The 19710-nt window shown below is 33.3% G+C and overlaps 1 protein-coding gene across 9 annotated transcripts in view; it reads left to right on the top strand.

Moving 5' to 3' along the window:
* The window catches only part of STAG1 (STAG1 cohesin complex component), a gene marked incomplete at its 3' end in the record, with an annotated part of 382903 nt that overhangs the window by 164360 nt on the left and 198833 nt on the right, over positions 1 to 19710 (top strand). The window lies entirely within an intron of this gene.

Here is a 19710-nt window from a genome sequence, read left to right as displayed (position 1 = left end):
ACAAAAGCATAGTTGACTGCAGGTCTGAACTTTAGAGCTTAGAGACTGGCAGGGTGTGGGAAGAGATTAAGCTACTTAAAAAGTAAGCAAGTTGATTCATTTTACTCAGGTAACATAGGTGGAACAACCACTGATAATGCTCTTTACATATATTATCTCTTCCATTTCAAGAGTTCTGGGTTTTAATTTTTTAAACTAGTTAGGTAGTCTTTAATTTTACTTCTGGGGCTGGGATTGTGGCTCAGTTGTTGAGCGCTTGCCTAGCACATGTGAGGCACTGGGTTTGATCCTCAGCACCACATAAAAATAAACAAACAAAGGCATTGTGTCCATCTACAACTAAAAAATTTTTTTAAATTTACTTATGCATGGCTCTAAAAATAATTTTTAAGTGATATGATAAAAGTCTTTATACTTTTTGTCTTCTAATTTATCTCCACACAGTAGATGACTCCTAACTACATTATTACATGTCCTCCCATCTATTTTTCTCTTTAGCCTTCTAATTTCCATACCTATAAGTTGAAAATGCATACTATTTCTTCTTCACACCTAATAAATAAAACACGTTGGTATATAGAGAGCTTTCATGTTCCCTTTTAGAAAAAATACAGCAGTTTTGCAGTCTTTTAGTGTATATACAATAATTTAACTATTCCTTCTATTAACAGACCATTGCATTATATTTATTTTTTGTTATTATAAACTATGTATTTATCAAAATTTTCAGTGAGTCTAATGATTTAAAAATGGTATCAGTGTGTTTTTTTAAAAAACTAATATGAAATTTATATAACAACCACTTTTAAAGTATTAAGTTTCATAGCATTTAGTACTTTGATAATATTTTACAACTGTCTTAGTGTGGGTGGCTATAACAAATTATCATAGATTGGTTATCTTATTAACTATTTTCATGAACTGTTGTGAGGGTTCTTTTCCAGGCTGTTCATTGCTGACTTCATATTGTATCCATGTACTCTCTGGGGTACCTTTTATAAAGTCACTAATTCACATAATCTAATTACTCCCATAGTCCCTACCTCCTAATAACAGTGCATGGGGACTTAAGATTTCAGCATAAGAATTTTGGGGAGGACACATAAAGAATTTTTTCTTACCCTGTATTTTTGAGGATTAGACATGTTGTAGCGTGTATCAGTAGTTCATTCCTCTTATGATTGAATAATATTCCATTGTATGTATTATATCAAATTGTTTGTGAGTTCATCTGTCATTGAACATTCAGGTTTTGAACATTTTCTATTACCTGGTGCTATTGTGAATACTGAAACAAAGCATTCATGAACAAGTCTTTGTGGTATAGCTACACAGTGGGCTTTTGTGGCACTGTAAACAAATAAAATGAGGATTATCTCTGCTAACTTGAGTTAATACATTTTAAGGGCAAAGTGCAAAAGAAAATTTGAAGTATACAGCTTCCCCACCCCCACCCCTAAGAAGGGGAAATTGGGATATATACATGTATCTGCTCCTACGACTAGAAAGAGATATAGGAAGAATAAACTTGATTTTAGTACTGAGGATTGAATCTGGGGGTGATTAACCACTGAGCCACATCCTGAGTCCTTTTTATTGTTTTATTTTGAGACAGGGTCTTGCTAATTTGCTTATGACCTAGTCTCCTAAGCCACTGGAATTATAGGCATGTGCCACTATGCCTGACTGAAAATCCTTTTTGAATAGTCCTGACTTTTGGTACTATCTCAAAATTTTGCATACTTAACAAAAAGAAAATGGGAATCAAGAAAGATAAAGGTCCTAAAACTGAATGCAAGCAAAACAAATGAATTATACCATTCCATGCTATAAATAAACTACACTAAAAAAAGAACTGAAAACTTTTATAAAGCAGGCACAGTATAGTGAAGGCCAACAAAGGACAAATGAACTGTATTTCTAATACGTTGAGGTAAGATTTGTTTTATATGAGCCTTTTTTTATGCAGATTAAATTTCCAAAATGCAGGTTCTTGTTTTATTGTATCAGCTCATTTCCCCCTAATGCTGCATAAGATCCAATAACTAATCGATCTTTAAAAAAAGTGTCCTGATAGAAGAGGGACTATTAAGGAATTGGAAGGTCTTGGGAGGAGGATAGAAGGGAGGATTGGATATGATCAACGTATGATATGTGCATGTATGGAAATATCATAGTGAAACATTTTAGTTTGTACAATTAATACAATAATAAATAAAAATGACTTGAAATAGGAAGAGTGCAAGGGCATAGAGGGACTTTTTTTTTTTTTTAACCATTAGCTGGAAGGGATACTACAACCATTGACAAGACAAATGGAACATCCTACTATGACTGAATAACATGGGCAGCCCCTCCTTCATTTTCTTCAGTATCATTTTCTCATCTTGGATCTTGAACTCTAGGGTACAGCAGTATTGGTTTCCCACTTTAGCTAACTTAGACTGCATCAGAACCACTAGTTGCCTCCCTAACTGCCCATGCATCTGTGGTCTCTTCACTGACGTCTCTTCCTTTAGAATGATTTTTGTTTACTGTTGGAGTCTTCAATCAAAATGGACCAACTTACTCAATAATAGCATATATTCAGTATCAATGAATAAGGAATGATGGCAAAGGAAAAGTCTAAAACCTGTTAACCTTGTGTTGCATTCTGAAGTTGTATAACTTCATAAGTGTTTATAAAATAAATTATGAGAAAGCTTCGAAGACTTGTCATAGAACTATGGGATATATTAATATAATTATGCTTGAAAAATGAATGTTATCCCTGTTCAAAAGTATTATCATACTTACTAAATATGCAGTATTGATGCAGGTATACATATATTTTGATATACACCAATAGATAACTGATTTAAATGTATGTATCAGGGGTATTGATAAATATCTTTCATTGACAAATGTGTTTTTACATGAAGTACATGCTTGAAAAGTGATGATTAGAAATAACCTTTCGTATTTGGGTACAACAAGTAATATTTCTATTTTGCAGTGCTTATTTTGACTTCCAAATGCCTTAGGAACTTCCCAGGAGTGCAGGATTGCACCTAGGAACAGTTAATCAGTTTCCTGAATTTTCCTAATTTATAGGCCCATTAAGTGTCTCCCTAACTTTTTTGTGGCACCTCTAGGCCAGAAGAAATAGTTTCTTTTATGAAATAGTTATATCCAAACTATTTATGTCCTCACAACTTAAAATGACTGCTATTCAAGAAAGTGATATATATAATTGAGATAAAATTAAAATTATGTTACTCTCATATAACCATAATTTATAATGTATGTATTCACCTATTAGACATTGTATAAGTCCCCAAACTTCGGATTCACTCTCCTTTTTGGTTCCATATTTGTTTTCTGGCAGTACTTGTGAAAACTAAGCTCCCTAAAGACTGGATACTATCAGAAGGAGCTTAATTAGGTTCCAGTTAATGACAGTAGTAATGGGCTATATAACACATTTCTAATTCTGATTTTCTTTCCTTATTTCATATCCCTACTGCAATACCTATGATTTATTGTCTCCTCCCAAATAAATAACTTGGAGTGGTATCCTTGTCTCAGTGTGTGTACCCGTGACTTAGAAATTAACAGGTGTTTATTATGTATTAATCAGTATTCTATTTAGAATTAATGAACTTATCTCTAAACATGCACAGGATATATAGATGGTTCACTCACTTTTCTTTATTTTTATTTATTTATATGTGATGCTGAGAATCGAACCCAGAGCCTCACACATATTAGGCAAGCTCTCTACCATTGAGCAACAACCCCCACCCTCACTTTCTTAAATTCTTTTAAATTGTGACATTTTACATATATAGAATATGTAAGTATAGATTATATAGTTTAATATATTATGAATTCCAGTGTTACCAGTACTCAGGTCAAAGAAAAGAATATTTCCAGGACTTCAAAGAACCTTTCCCTCTCTGTTGAGTGACCCTCCCCATCAGAAGTTTACATTTCCCACAGAGAGAAGTGCTACCTTGATTTTATGAGAACTATTTCTTTGCTTTTCTTTATAGCTTTAGAATTAGTGGTTCTGTCCTTAAATAAAATAGTTTTGACTGCTTTTCTCTTCGTATAGTTGAATCTACCTACTCTTTTGTTTTACTTTTTCTGCTTAATCATTATGTTTATGAGATTCATTTGTTTCTTGTAAGGCCCCCAAAAAGGAAACCCCAACTCTGTCCCATGGATGGACGGCAACCCCAATCAACCGCAGGAGGCGTCACTTGATGCAAACCGCAAGAGGTGTTTATTCCAGCGCGCTGGGACCCAACTCAAGGAGTCGAGTCCCTAGCAGAAAATCTTGTAGGTTTATGAAGGCAGAAACCACACATCGGGAGGGGTCGCACATGAAAGGGAAAAGGGGGACAAAGCTGCCGGGAAATTTCAAAGGGGGTCTGGGTTTGCTGATAACATACAACATGTTTCACAATGTTTTACAACAGGGCGTAGATTCTGGTCAATAGTTTCTGGTAATCATTCTGTTTGATCACTATCTGGCTATCTGGCTCAATTTACCCTTTTATTCTCTGTTTGGGGCTGTTTCTTGGAACAGTTTTAAGGGCTTTGTTCCCATTCCTGGGAGGGTGACCTTAGGGAGTTAAGATAACTGGGAGGGTGACCTCAGACAGCTTAAAAAAATGTCCATTCTTTCACTTGTACTGTAGTTATTTATGTACATTGATGGGACAAAGACAATGCTTTGTTGTTGTGGTTTCTCCTGTGTATTGTAGAACAGTTAGTCATATCTTTGACCTGTAACCATTAGTTACCAATAACATATTTCTCTCCCAGAGTTTTGACAATCAAAAATGTCTATAGAGGTGGCTAAATGTCCCTTGAGAGGCAAATTGCCCTATTTTGAGACCTCTTTATTTATAAAGTATCCATTTTGTAAGTAAACCAGTTTATTTATACTTGTACCCTTGAAAGTAATTGGATTGTTTCTAGCTTTTAGATACTATAAACAATATTACTATTAACTGTCTTTCCTACATGTTAATTTGGTGTTCCTGTACAAGATGCTTGAGTTTGTGTACTCACAAGTCAAAGAGGTGGGCTGAGAAAATACAACTTCTAAATAATGTCCTAATTTTATTGAAGTGGTTGTAATCACTTTTAATGCTCTAACTCGTCAGTATCACTGAAATCCGATGACTTCATATCTTTGCTCAAATCTAGTATTGACAGTATTTTTAGATTTGTCTTGGGAGGTAGGTTCTGAAGTATCACATTGTGGTTTTAATTTTCATTTCCTTGCTTGCTTTTGAGATTGTGTACTCTTTCACATATCAATTAACCATTTTACTCTTGTGATGTTGGTCTTTTTCTTTGTTGATTTGTAAGATTTTTCTGTTAATACCAGTCCCTTGTTGAAAACACACACACACACACACACTCTTTTCCTACCTTGCAGTTTTTTTCCCTATCTTTGTCATAATTTGATATATTATCCCTTGAAGAAAGTGATTTCCATCTGTTTTGTTCTCTATTATATCTCTAGCACCGATAAATATTTGTTGAATGAATGAATGAGTCTACATTCTTAATTTTAAAACATAATGAAATTTGTTAGTCTTTTACTTTATGTGCATTTTGTGCCTTATGTAAGAAATTCTCATTTGTTTTCCTTCATTTTTTTGCAGTTCTAAAGATTGAGTCCAAGAGCATTTTACCACTTTTATATCCCTAGTCCTTTTTTTTTTTTTTTTTTTTTTTTTTTTTTCTGTTTTTAATATGATAGTGTCACCAAGTTGTCAAGGCTAGTATTGAGCTTCTGATCTTCTTGCCTCAGCTTCCCAGGTTGCTAGGTGTATAGGCATGGAACTCCACATGTGGCTTATTGAAGAAATTTTTTATACCATAGTTATGAAAATGTTCTTTTTTTTTTTTTTTAACTTCTAGTTTATATGAAGTTTAGTTATACACAGTTTAACCTTTAAAACTTAGGTCTTTATTCCATCTGGAGTTAAGATGTTTTAAGTGAAGTTCTTCAGTTTTTTTTACTATTTATACAATAATACCATTAGCATATACTATTTACTTACAGGAAAGTCTTCTGGATTCTCTATTCTAATAATTGAATTGTTAGATTTAAAAACTCTGACTAGAAAATTCTTGCTGTGCATGAGAGTTTGTGTGTTTTGTAATTAGTTCTATCAATTCGCTTGTTGGAATTTAAATAGAATTTTATATTGAATTTGTGTATCAGGGTTTCTCAGCTTGGATAGACACTATTGACATTGGGGGCTGGATAATTCTTTGTTTTGTGGAAAATTTCTCCATCATAGGCTATTTGGCCAGTGTCCCTGGCCTCTACCCACCAAATGCCAGTGGAAAATCTTCCATACCATCATTGTTCATATTAAAGTGGTTGGCAGGTGGAAGAACAAAGAATAATGATACTTTTATACATCAGTGGGTGGTGAATTTACATTGTTATAAAATCAAATCTTGTAATTCATGGTCATTTTATTTCTCCATTTATTTAGGTTTATTTTCTTTTACTATTTTATAGGGTTGGGGGTGAAAAGGTTTTATACATCTGTTATTAAATTTATTTTGGGACTTTCACTATTTAAAAATAGCTCATTATAAGTAGTGTGTTTTTTCAGTAGACTTTAATTTTTAGAGCTGTTTTAGACTTACATAAAAATTAAGCAGAAAGTACAGATAGTTCTCATATTCCTTCTACCCCCATTTTCTTTTATTAAGATCCTGCAGTTACTGTAGTAGTTGATGAAATAATATCAATACATTATAATCTATTGAAGTCCATAGTTTATATTAGAATTCACTTGGTGCTGTAATATTCTTGAGTTTTCACCAATTCATAATACACCATATGTACTGTTACAGTATCTCATAGGATAGTTTCACTGCCCTAAAAATATCCTATGTTCTTGCAGATCTCTTCTCATTCTCCCATCAAATTTTAAAAATTATAACTCAGTTTGATTTGCTAATATATATTGTTCAGGATTTAGTGTGTGTACACTTATTGTTTGTTCATTTGTTTATGGTACCAGGGATTGAACTCAAGGCCTTGTGCTTGCTTGGCAAGCACTCTCTACCAGTGAACTACATCACAGGATCTTTTTTTTTCTTTTTTTTTATTGTAAACAAATGGGATACATGTTGTTTCTCTGTTTGAACATGGAGTGAAGGCATTCCATTTGTGTAATCATAAATTTACATAGGGTAATGTTGTTTGATTCATTCTGTTATTTTCTCCCTTCCCCCCCCTCCCACCCGTCTTTCCTCTCTATACAGTCCTTCCTTCCTCCATTCTTGCCCCTCTCCCACCCCCCATTATGTGTCATCATCCGCTTATCACTGAGATCATTCGTCCAGGATCTTTTTAAAAATTTTAAAATTCTGAACCTAGGTAGGGTCTCCTAAGTTGCCCAGCCTGGCCTCAAGCTTCTGATCCTTTTTCCTTGACCTTCTAAGTATCTAAGATTGTGGGCATAGACCACCAATCCTGGATATATCTATAGTTATCAATGAGATTGCCTATACTTTCCCCTTTTTATTTTTTCCATTTTTATTATCAAGGCTTTGTTATCTTGACAAAAATGAATTGTAAAAATATCCTTTTTTTTCTGATTTTAGGAAGTGTATGTGGGATTCTGCTTATTTCTTTTCAGAATGTTTTGTAGAAATTCATGGATTTGGGCCTGAATTTTCTGTTGTTGGTGTCGTTGGAAAATTTTAAAGTACTGTTTTATTTTTTTAAATGATTTAGCACTATTCTAGTGTTTTATTATTTTGACAAGGCATATTTTTCTGCATAATTCTCCATTTTATCTCTATAGTTTATGAAGTTGTTTATATATTCCTTTATATTTTAGATGTATTTATAGCTCCTTGTAATGTCCCTGTTCAGTAGTTTGATTTAAAATATTTTCTAATTTCCAATTATATTTATTATTCAACTCATTAAAAGCACTTTTTAAAATTTACAAACATGAAAGTTTTCTGGTTAACCTCTGTTATGAATTTATGGATTGATTTTCCTACCTTCCTTCCTCCCCTGCTCCCTTTTTTTCCTTCTTTTCTTCCTTCCTTTTTTTCTTTCTTTCTTTTTTTGATTTGATGTTGGAAAAAATGGTCTATGTAGTTTCTTTTTCTTTCTTTCTTTTTCTGTACAGGTATTGAACCCAGGGGTACTTTACCACTGAGCCACATCCTCTAACCTTTTAATTTTTTATTTTGAGCCAGGGTCTCACTAAGTTGCCTAGATTGTCATTGAACTTGTGATTCTCCTGTCTCAGCCTCCCTAGTTGAGTTGCTGGGATTACAGAGTTATTTTAAGAGGCATCATCAACTTTGGCAAGTGTTTATGTGCCCTTGAAAGTCCTACGTATTATGCATTTTTTTAAGTTGTAGGTTGTCCAGTGTTAAGGTGGTTTTATTAATTTTGTTTAAATATTTTACCCCTATTTATTGTTTGCTACTTCTGACAGTTCCTGCATGTGTATTAAAATTTCACATCATGATTTTAGATTTATATATTTGTCCTTGATTTTATTTGAATTTTAATGAGGCCTACTACTTTTCTTGTTTCTCTGGCCTAGCCTTTCTAATCTTGTTCTTTTGTTCATGCCTCTTATGAACACCATAAAACTGAATTGTGTTAAATTCTGATTGAAAAGTCTTAACATGATATCTACTATCTTACCAGATTTTTAAGTGTATGATCCAGTATTATTAATTATAGTGCTATGTTTTATAGTAGATTTCTATCTTTATTTTTTTCTGTATTTCAGATGTATCTGACATCACTTCTGCCCAAAGAACAGCATTTAGAAATTCTTTTGAGGTTTTGCTACTGAAAGACTTTATAGAACCTCTTCTGAATTTTGTTTATTTCTTAAAATATACTTTGATATACATATATGCGCAGTTGTTTTCATTCAGCAAATTGAGAACATTGCGCCTTGCAGAGAATTCAGAATAAACATTTTTCACTTTCTTAATATTACTTTTCCTAAACTTGAGTGTTTTCTCTTTGTTTCTCTTCTGATTTTCCCTATGTTGCGTTCTAACTCTTGAATATATTGCTTTGGATTGATGTCTTCCAACAGTTCCAAAATTTCTTGATTATTATCTCTTTAAATATTACCTTTTCCCATTTTAGTTCTCCTTCAGGAATTTTGTTTAAACTTTGCATGTAGTCGTCTATGTACATTTTCATATTTTCAGATTTCTGTGCTTTCTTAATATCCATCCCCTACATCCTCCAGTTTACTTATTTTCTTTTCATCTGTACCACTCCCTTAAGCTTTCTTATTTCAATTGATGTATTGTCTATTTCTGTAAATTATAGCTACTAGGTTCCTTGCAAGGAGAGAGAATTCCATGGAATTTTTTCTTTGTACATACTCAATCTTATATATTCCTTTTAAACATTGTTTTACAATTTTTACCTGATAATTAGAATGTTTTAAGCCTTTGTGAGCTTGTTCCTAGTCTTGCTTTTGCTTATTCTTTTGCATGTTTGTTTCTTTCTTTTTCTTGGTATGTTTTCATTACTTTTTATTTCAAGCTCTGTTTTCTTCTCTCATTTATTTGAAACGTAGGATAAAGGTGTATTTCTCTAAGAAGGGTATTGCCCCAGGGTACTACCAGCTAAGGCCATTTGCAGTTTATTATAGAGTTCAGTGTTTTCTGAATCAGAATATATCAATTTAGGATATTTTTGAGACTATCAGTTTTTTATTTTAAATTTTCAGATAATGTTTGTCTCCTTTTATGCATTATGAAAAACACTGTGTTCTCTAAAATGAGATATTATATTTCTGGTTGTTTAGCCTGTACCTGAGGATATAATACTTTGATGTCCCTCTTTATGAGTTTTTTCACTTTGATTCTTTCCATAAGAACTCCCATCTCAAGAATGCAGACAGAGCAAGTGTCATCAGAGAAAAAGTGATTTTGATAATTCTTCTGTATTTTGAATTTGTACTTTTAATTATTTTTATTCGAATGGTTTCCTAATGCTTTATAAATTTACAGGTGCCTTTCAAAATGTTTTTTGTGTGTGTGTATGTGTGTGTGTGTTTAGATTCTTAGCATTTCAGGAATAAGATTTACATGAATAATATTGTTTGTAATACTATTACAATAATCAGTACCTACATATATTATGCATTTAAAGTAGTTTCTTCCTTTGGATGATGGTGTGAGAATGTGTGTTTAAACTATAAGTCATAGCTTTGAACTTTTTAAAATTTTTTATTTTTTATGGAAATGAGTGATTTTGAAACATGCACACTTTTTTAAATAGCATCATTTGCATATTTATCTTTTTTTGTAATTTCATTCATGGAGTTTGAGTTTTTTGAAACTACTTGAAAGCATCCATTGCAGTTAATGTAGATACCTATATAAAACTTCAGGGAAATGCAGCACAACTCCTCACCCCTTAAGTGTGGCTGTCCATACTATCTTTCTGTAGAGTACAGTAAGGAAAAAAGGGGGAGAAGTATAATTGTATAGTAAAGAAAATTAACAAACTACTTCAACTGCATGATCAAAATTAATAATCAGACGTGTGTAGTCATGGTTATTGCACATATCTTTTATTTGGATATGATAAAAACCATACTTTCCCCTTTTGGTCATCCATTCCCCCAAAGTGTAACACCAACAAGAAAATAAAACATAAACCCTGTCTAATAAGGAGCAAATCATCAAAGAACTCCAAATTGGAGGACAATGTGTAAAATATATAACTTCTTTTTAAAAAAAATTTTTTTTCAGTTGTGGATGGGCATACTACCTTTATTTTATTTATTTTTTATGTGGTACTGAGGACTGAACCCAGTGCCTCACATGTGCTAGGCAAGTGCTCTACCACTTAGCCACAACTCGAGCCCATACCTGTTATTTTTAAAATTTTTGTATCATCAACAAACAAGTAGAGTCTGAAGTAAGATCAGAAATGAAAGAGGAGACTTTAAAACTAATACCCCAGAAACAGAAACAATCATAAGAGAATACTGTAAACCATCATACACTCAGTTCTCCAAAGAATTGGATACCCTAGAAGAAATGAATAAATTCCTTGAACTTTGCAATCTACCAGAAATGAGTTACGAAGACAGAAAATCTGAACAGACCTATAGCAAGTAGTGAGATTGATTCAGTAATAAACGAAGAAAAGCCCAGCACCAAATGGCTGCACTGATGAATTCTACCAAATATGCAAAGAATAATTAATACCAATTCTTCTCATTCTCCTCTAAAGAATTGAAGGGGCCAAAATGCTTTCAAACTAATCTTTAAGAGGGCAACATTAACCTGATAGCAAAGTCAAAGATACCACAAGAAAACTAAAAGCCAGTATCTCTGATGACTATACAAAGTAATTCTCAACAAAAGACTTAACAAACCAATTTAACAGCATATTAAAAATAGCTGTACATCACAGTCCTGTAGAATTTATCCATGGGATACAAAGATGATATGTGAAAATCAGTTATGTGGTACACCCCAGTGACAGAAGAAAAGATAAAAATCACATTATCTCAATAAATGAAGGAAAAATGCTAAAATTCAGCACCATTGGGAATACCCACCATTCCGGACTTCTATTCTGCATAGTACTGGAAAACCTGGCCAGAGCACTTAGGCAAGAAAAAGAAATAAAAGGCATCTAGGTCAGAAAAGAGGTAGTAAAATTTTTCCTGAGTGCAAATGACATGAGTTGCATATAGGAAACTATAATGACTGTGCAGAAAAGAGTTGATAAATGAAATTGCCAAAGTAGCTGGATACAAAATCACCATGTAGGAATTAGTTGCATTTCTGTATCCTAATAGTGAACTGTCTGAAAAGGAAATTAGGAAGTATTCCCATTTGCAATAGCATCAAAAAGAATAAAGAACTTAGCAATGAATCCAGAAGTTAAAGACTTAATCACTGAAAATTATAAAACATTGATGTGGGAAACAAAAGAAGACATAAACAAATGCAAATGTATCCTGTATTTATATATTGGAGAAAACAAACATATCCTGTATTTATGTAGTAGAAGACTTAATACTGTTAAAATATCTGTACTTCCCAAAGTGATCTACAGATGCAGTGCAAATCTTACCAAAACTCCAATGGCATTTTTTATAGAAAGAGAAAAAACAAGTAATAGAATCATAAAAGGCATTGATTAGCCAAAATAATCTTCAGAAAGAAGAACAAATCCGTAGGTACTACTCTTCCCAATTTCATAGTATGTTACAGGAGCTGAAGGTTTAACTTAGTGGTAGAGAACATCCCAGCATGAAGCCTTGGGTTTAATTTTCACACATCCTACTCAGAACAAACAAACAAATACAAAGCCACATTAAATAAGTCAAAATGGTTTTGGCATGAAGGACAGAATAGCTAGAAATAAATCCACACACAATACGGTGATATAATCTTTAACAAGAGTGTCAAGGATGCACAATGGGGAAAAGAAACGGTGTCGGAAAAATTGGATGTCCTCATGCATACAAATTAAATTGGAACCTTAATCTTATGTCATTTATAAAAATTGACCAAAAATAGATTAAATGCCTAAATGTAGAACACAAGACTGAAATGAGAGGAAAACAGGGAAATCTTCATAACATCGTTCTTGCCAGTAAAATCATAGACTCAAAAGCTTATATAGCAAAGGGGCAACACTCAACAGAGTGAAAAGGGAACTTATGGGATGGAAACTAATATTCATAAACTATATCATATTAGGGGATAATATTCCAAAGTATGTAAGGAACTCCTTTATCTTAGTAGCAGGAAAAAATAATAACTCAATTAAAAAATGGGCAAAGAATTCAAATAGTATTTCTTTCTTTTTTTTTTTTTTTTTTTTTTGGTGCTGGGGATTGAACCCACGGCCTTGTGCTTGCAAGGCAGGCACTCTACCAACTGAGCTATCTCCCCAGCCCTCAAATAGTATTTCTATAAAGAAGACCACACAAATGGTTTTCACGGGAATATGAAAAGTTGCTCAGCATCACTAGTGATTAGGGAAATGTAAATTAAAATCACAATGAAATATTCTCACATCCATTAGACTGAATATTACCAATAAAACAAAAGAGAACCAAGCACATGTGTGATCCCAGTTACTTGGGAGACTGAGACTTGAAGAGTGCAACCTTGAGATCAGTTTTGGCAACTTAGTGAGGTCTTGTCTCAAAAAATAAAATGGACTGGTGTATAATTTAGTAGTAGAGGGCTGTTGGATTCAATCCCCAGTACCAAAAAAGTGAAAAAATAAAAGACAAGTATTAGTAAGGATGTGGAAAATTAGAAAATTAGAACCCTACATATTGGTGTGAGTAAAAATGGAAAACAGAATAGAAATTCCTTTAAACATTAAAAATGTAATAGCTTAAAGTACTATCTATATCCCCAGGTTCATTGCAATATCATTTACTATAGCTAGGATATGCATAGCAACAAGTATCCCTTGAAGGATGAATGGATAATGAAAGTGTAGTAAATGCAAACAATAGAATATCAGGTCTTAAAAAAGAAGGAAATCCTGTAATATGTGACAACATGAATGGCCATGGATGATGTTATGCTAAGTGAAATAATATAGTCATGCATCAAATACTGCATGATTCCAATTGTATGAGCTACTTAGCTCATAGAAGCAGAGAGCAGAATGGTGGTTGCCAAGGACAGGGTAAAGAGGAAATGGGTAGCCGGTTGCTTAACAGTGCATATAAAGGTTCAGGAATGCAAAGTAAGTTTTAAAGATCTGTTGTACAACTTTGTGCCTATAGTTAACACTATTGTACTGTACACTTAAAAATTTGTTGGATTTAATAAAAAATAAAGGTTTTCAAATCTGAGAAAGTATCACAGTTTAAAGGCACTTCTACAGTATAAGTAGACTTGATGAATATCACCTTTTGTGGTATTTTGGATGGGATCCTGGAACAGAAAAATGACATTAGGTAAAAACTAAGGAAATACAAATAAAAGTACAAATTTTAGTTCTTACTGGTGTTACTAATATTGGCTTATTATTTGTGACAAATGTACTGTAACAGTGTTAGATAATAGCAGAAAGTGCACCTGGATGTGGTGTATGTGGGAACTCTGTACTCTCTTTGTAACTTTCTTTAAGCCTAAAACTATTGTGAAATAGGAAATATATTTTTTAAAAAGTGAGAATTTGGTTGTTGAAGGAAATTCCCTGAGATTAAAATATTAATAAACCCAGCCAATTAATGTTTTTCTCATTAATCATATACAGAAAAGCTTGACAAAATAGAAAAAGATATTCTAGGTAAAGGATGAGTTAAAAAATTTGTGCCACATGAAAAAATTCATGTGAGAAACTTTATGAAAATATATTTGATGTTATTTGGGACCTCTGTTGATAGAGCCTTAAAAATTATTTTTAGATGTAGATGGGCACAATAACTTTAATTAATTTATTTATTTTTATGTGGTGGTGAGGTTTGAACCCAGTGCCTTACTTGTGCTAGGCAAGTGCTCTCTACAAGTGAGCTAGAACTCCTGCCTTATTGACAGAGCTTTGAGGCACAGGTTGAAGGAATAGTACTTGGTCATCTGTTTGTAGTGGGGGAGAGGGGACTACCACAATATCTTAATCTCAAATATTTAAATCTTAAATTGTATAACAAGTCAAATATACAGTGTTATCTAAGAAGTAGGATACATTGACAAATAGATACTTGTTTTACAAATCATTCAGTGTATCATTATAGGCAAATCTTTGTGTCTTTTTTCTTCCCCCTTAGAAATGAAACCTGTCTTTCCCTTTATCTCAACATTTTACTCATAGTCTCATTATTAGAAGAAAACGTTCAGCCTTTTATTTCTAATTTTTATGATTCTATACCATGCTATGAATGGTATCAGCCTTCTGTGTTTTGGGATGGGGACAGAGTGGGGTACCAGGCATTGAACTTGGGCACTCAACCACTGTGCTACATCCCCAGCCCTATTTCGTATTTTATTTAGAGACAGGGTCTCACTGAGTTGCTTAGCATCTCGCCTTTGCTGAATCTGGCTTTGAACTCTCAATCTTCCTGAGCCTCCGGAGCCACTGGGATTACAGGTGGGTTCTACTGCGCCCAGCAGTGTTGGTGTTCTGTAGAACCATTCTTTATTGTAGCCATTTAATTTCTTCCATCAGTCCTGTACAACTAAAATTCTTTGGTTGATACTTTTCCTTTAATGCCTACTTATTGCCTTTCTGAATTCTCAAATTCCTTTAAGAATTTTAAGAAAGGTCCCCAAATTTGGGGCCTTTCTCTAAAACAATGTAAATAAATATTTTCATACAGTTTCCAAAGATTAATAGATACTTAGGAATCTGTGTACCCTGTCTTTAACCATATTAGTATTAGTAATAGAACTGAGGTAGCAAACAGACATTTTAAAAAATAAATATTTTCTTTTCCTCACTATCATTTTTTCTGATTCTTCTCTTACATGAACAGCATTAGCATTGAAGATGAGAATATTCAGTAATAAGGGTTCGAAGGTTTGGTAGAAATACTTCAGAGATTGTTGAAAGGAATAGATCTAGGACAGTGCTTAGTTTGGGCCATGAACTATATTAGCATGGCTGAACCCAGTTCCACAATTTGATATCCTTATATTTACTAAAGTTATATATTCTTGGTGTGGATGGAATGACCCTGTACAGTCTTGAAAGACTAGTAAACACATATTATATGCCAGTAAGTGATATCTCTTTTTTGAGTGTTTAGTTTTATTTTTTGCTTATCTTTTACAAAGGAAGAAATGTATTCATTTTTTTTTACAGGGATTGTTACAAAGTACAGGCTGCCATCTAGAGACAGACTTATCACTGGAGATGTAATCACAACAGTTTGAATTTTTAAGGCATTCTAACTAATTTGCAAGTTTTCAAAATGTATTTTTATAATACCTTGAGATAATCCCCCAATTTTTCCATTTACTACCCAGAGAGATCACATATATCTCAAGATATTTATGATTGAAATGCTCATTGAAAGGCAGTCAAGTGTGTGTCCTTTTCTCTTAACTTTCTCCAAGTACTCCTCAGATCTTCAGATAGATATATATAGATATTGAATTACTGGGTCACTGAAGTTCTACATTTCTTGTAAGCAGTTGTTTGTTTTAGTGAATCCTAAACTTTAGTAGTTTTGGCACTTCCCTTTACTAACCAAGATTTACTCTGGCAATTCATTCATATTTATAATATTTCTGCATTTTATTTTGATTTATAGTGTTCTCTACTTTTTACTTTACTAGGTAAAGTAAAAATGAAAAAAGGTGACTACAAAAAGCTGTCCTCTCATATTCTTAGATTATCTTTGTAACTTAGCACATTAGATTTCACTTATGAAAATTCTGTATTAAAGCTTTAAAATAAAAAGTTGATCCATACATGGAATAGTTATTTGAAACATATCTACTATTCAGAATGCTCTTTGCTCAATGTGCTAGGCGTTGTTAGTGTACTTCAGCCACACCCAGGTTTCAGTAATTTGAGTGAGCTATAATGTTATATCATAAAAACCATAAACCTAAGAAGTTGTTATTTCAATATTTGGAACAAGTAGTTTTGCTGCAGAGTTATGTTCTGCCTGCTTCTGCTTCTGCTTGTACTGGTACCCACTACTACTTCTGTGTATAGTTAGGATTCAAAGAAGACTAGCCTTACAGAATAGGGAGAGGGAGAATTAAAAGTGAGTAAGGAGGATAGGGTAAGAGTGTTCTATGCGCTTTGTGGTTCATTTGTGTGTGGGGAGTGCATTTTGCTGGTTCCTTCTTGGCTTTTCTGAAATTTAGTTCTTCATTCACTTAAATTATCCCTGTGGTAGATTACAGGTGTTTGGACAAGGGTAGTTAGTATTATTGGACCTAATCTCTGTTCTGGAGGCTATAGGTCTGGATGGTAGAAAAACTATTAGGAATGACTTTTCCTGGTCCTGGCATTTATAAATAAAGAAGGAAAAAAATATAAAGAAACAGAGAAATAGTCTCATTCTCCAAACAGTATTAGCCTAGAAAAGTTCATACGCGGCAATTTGGCTTCCAGTAAGGTCAGGTTAAGAACTAGAGCTTTTTGCTTGATTCCAAAATTGACAGAATAATTTATCAAAAAAATAGCCTCTTGTTTCTTGGCCTTTTGGTTAAGGTCAAAGGTAAAAATGAATGACCAAATTAGGGAAACCTAATATCTAATACTAACTGGAGCATCTTGTATGCTGTAGGCATAATGTAAAATATTTTATTATCTCATTTAATTATCCTTATTTCTTTAACAAATTTTTTAATGCCTCCTGTATGTTAGGTTCTATTCTAGGCTTTAGGAATTACAGTAGTATCTTTGTTCTTTAGTGGTACCATCACCACTTTAAAGATTTAAAATCTCAGGTTGAGGATGTAGCTTAGTGGTGGAGTCCCAGCCTTGCATTCAAGAGGCCCTGAGTTGGAACCCCCCACCCCCCAGCACCACACACACAACACATGACTGAGTACAGAGATTCCGTTTAGAATAAACAGCAAGAAATTTAAAATGAAATAAAAATAAAGGTAAGAAATCTGAGTTTCCTGGAGATCAGGAGATTTTTCCATTGTGCCATGTTGTAGTAACTGGTAGAAGAGAATTACTACTTTGTGTCATTCCAAAGACTCTAAACCACTCTAAGATGACTTTTTGAGGGTTCTGCTCTATGTTGTGATAACTCTATCCATAATTGCAGTCTTTTTAAATTATCCCTAATCAATAATTATGCAAGCACATGTTTTCCAGTCCTATTTTCATATTGCTTTCAATTTTATCTTTTGTATCCTGTGATAGCATATACATAAACACACAATTTTGCATTTCTGGCAAACTTGGGTTAAACATTCTTGCCCCTACCCTCTAATGAATGCATGTTGATAGTGACTACATAAATGCCCCATAGGCAAGGTTTTTGTTTTTCCTCTTTGGTACTGAACTCAAGGAAGCTTTATCACTAAGCTGTATCCTCAGCCTTTTTATTTCGTATTTTAAGATAGGGTCTTGCTCAGTTGCTTAGGACATCACTAAATTGCTGAGGCTGACTTCAAACTTGTCATTCTCCTGCTTCAGCTTCCTGAGTTGCTAGGATGACAGGTGTATACCACTGTGTCTAGCACCCATAGGCAAGGTTTAAGAACTGTCATTCAGATTCATCTTTAACATTTTTTTGAAATGGCCTAATGCAATATTTTGTTTGAGTAATATATTCATGTAGTTCAATTTTTTAAATGCAAAGGATATGCAATGGGATGTCATCCTTCATTCCTGAGCCTTAATTACACTTTTCTGTTTCCCTGGCAACCAATTTTGGCAGCTAGTTATATATCTTTTCAGAAATTTTTTAATGCATGCACAAAATATATATCAGTATCTCTCCTTTAATGTGTTATGACTGTATCCTACAGATCTTTCCAGATTAGTTAAACTCCATGGATTCCATTGCCTTCGATAGCCAATAAAGAGCAGTGGTTAGTTATAGTCAGTCTGCCTGCACATAAACTATAGATGAGCTACTGAGAAACAACTTTTGTAAGTTGCTAAACTTTTACGTGCCTGAGTTTTCTTATCTATAAAGTGGGAAAAATAATAGCAGTTCTTCGTAGGATTATTGTAAAGGCTAAATGTATTAACATTATGTGCTTCTTAGGAGGGAGTAAGCCCCAAATGTTAGTTGGTGCTCCCAACTATTACTATTATTATTATTTCTTTTATTTAATCAGATATTTATGGACATTGGAGTTTTCATTCCTTTTTTCAAATAGTTCTCAAGGAATAACCTTGTATATTCTTTATTTTGCACACGTGTTTATGGATGTTTTGCCATAAATGTAATCTCAGGACCAAAGAGTATCTAAATTGTGAGGCCAGGCACGGTGGCGCACACTTGTAATCCCAGTGGCCCCTGAGGCTGAGGCAGAAGGGTCACGCATTCAGAGCCAGCTTCAGCAAAACTAAGATGCTAAGCAACTCAGTGAGAACTTGTCTCTAAATAAAATACAAAATAGGGCTGGGAATGTGGCTCAGTGGTGGAATGTACCCCTGAGTTCAATCCCTAGTACCCCTCCCCACAAAAAAAGTATGTAAATTTTGAAATTTTGATAGACATTTCCAAAATTGCATACCACAGAGGTTGTACCAAGTTATGCTTTCCCTAGCAGCTTAACAAAATTTAAGTACATAATAGTAGCTTTCTATTGTTCACTGCTAATTCTGGAATTATTTGTTAGAAAAGTCAATTTCACAATTCTTCCTTTATTGGAAATATTATCTTGTCAAGACTGCCTATTCAGACAGCCTTTTATGTTTTTATATAAATTATGTATGTTGGTAATTAATTTTTTCAGCATTCTCATAGATAACTTGTTACTGTTTAAGAGATTAAAATGTAATCTCTATTCTTTCCCACTGTTTTCAAATATTTGTTTCTTTGAATGTATATAATTTCACATCTTTGTCTTTATCCATAATCTTATGATAAACTTCTATTAGAAAATGTGTACCTTTTGAGAACCAAAAATGTAAAAGTGAAGTGAGATTAGCTCTTTGAGTGATAATCCTGAGTTATAGACAACACATTTTTTCCTTTTTTTTTTTAAACCTTTTAAAGAGAGCTTAATAGTAAGAGAGAAGAATAAAAGATGTTAGCT

Source organism: Sciurus vulgaris, assembly GCF_902686455.1.
Source record: "Sciurus vulgaris genome assembly, chromosome: 10".
NCBI lineage: Eukaryota > Metazoa > Chordata > Mammalia > Rodentia > Sciuridae > Sciurus > Sciurus vulgaris.
This window is presented reverse-complemented; position numbering and strand designations above follow the sequence as displayed.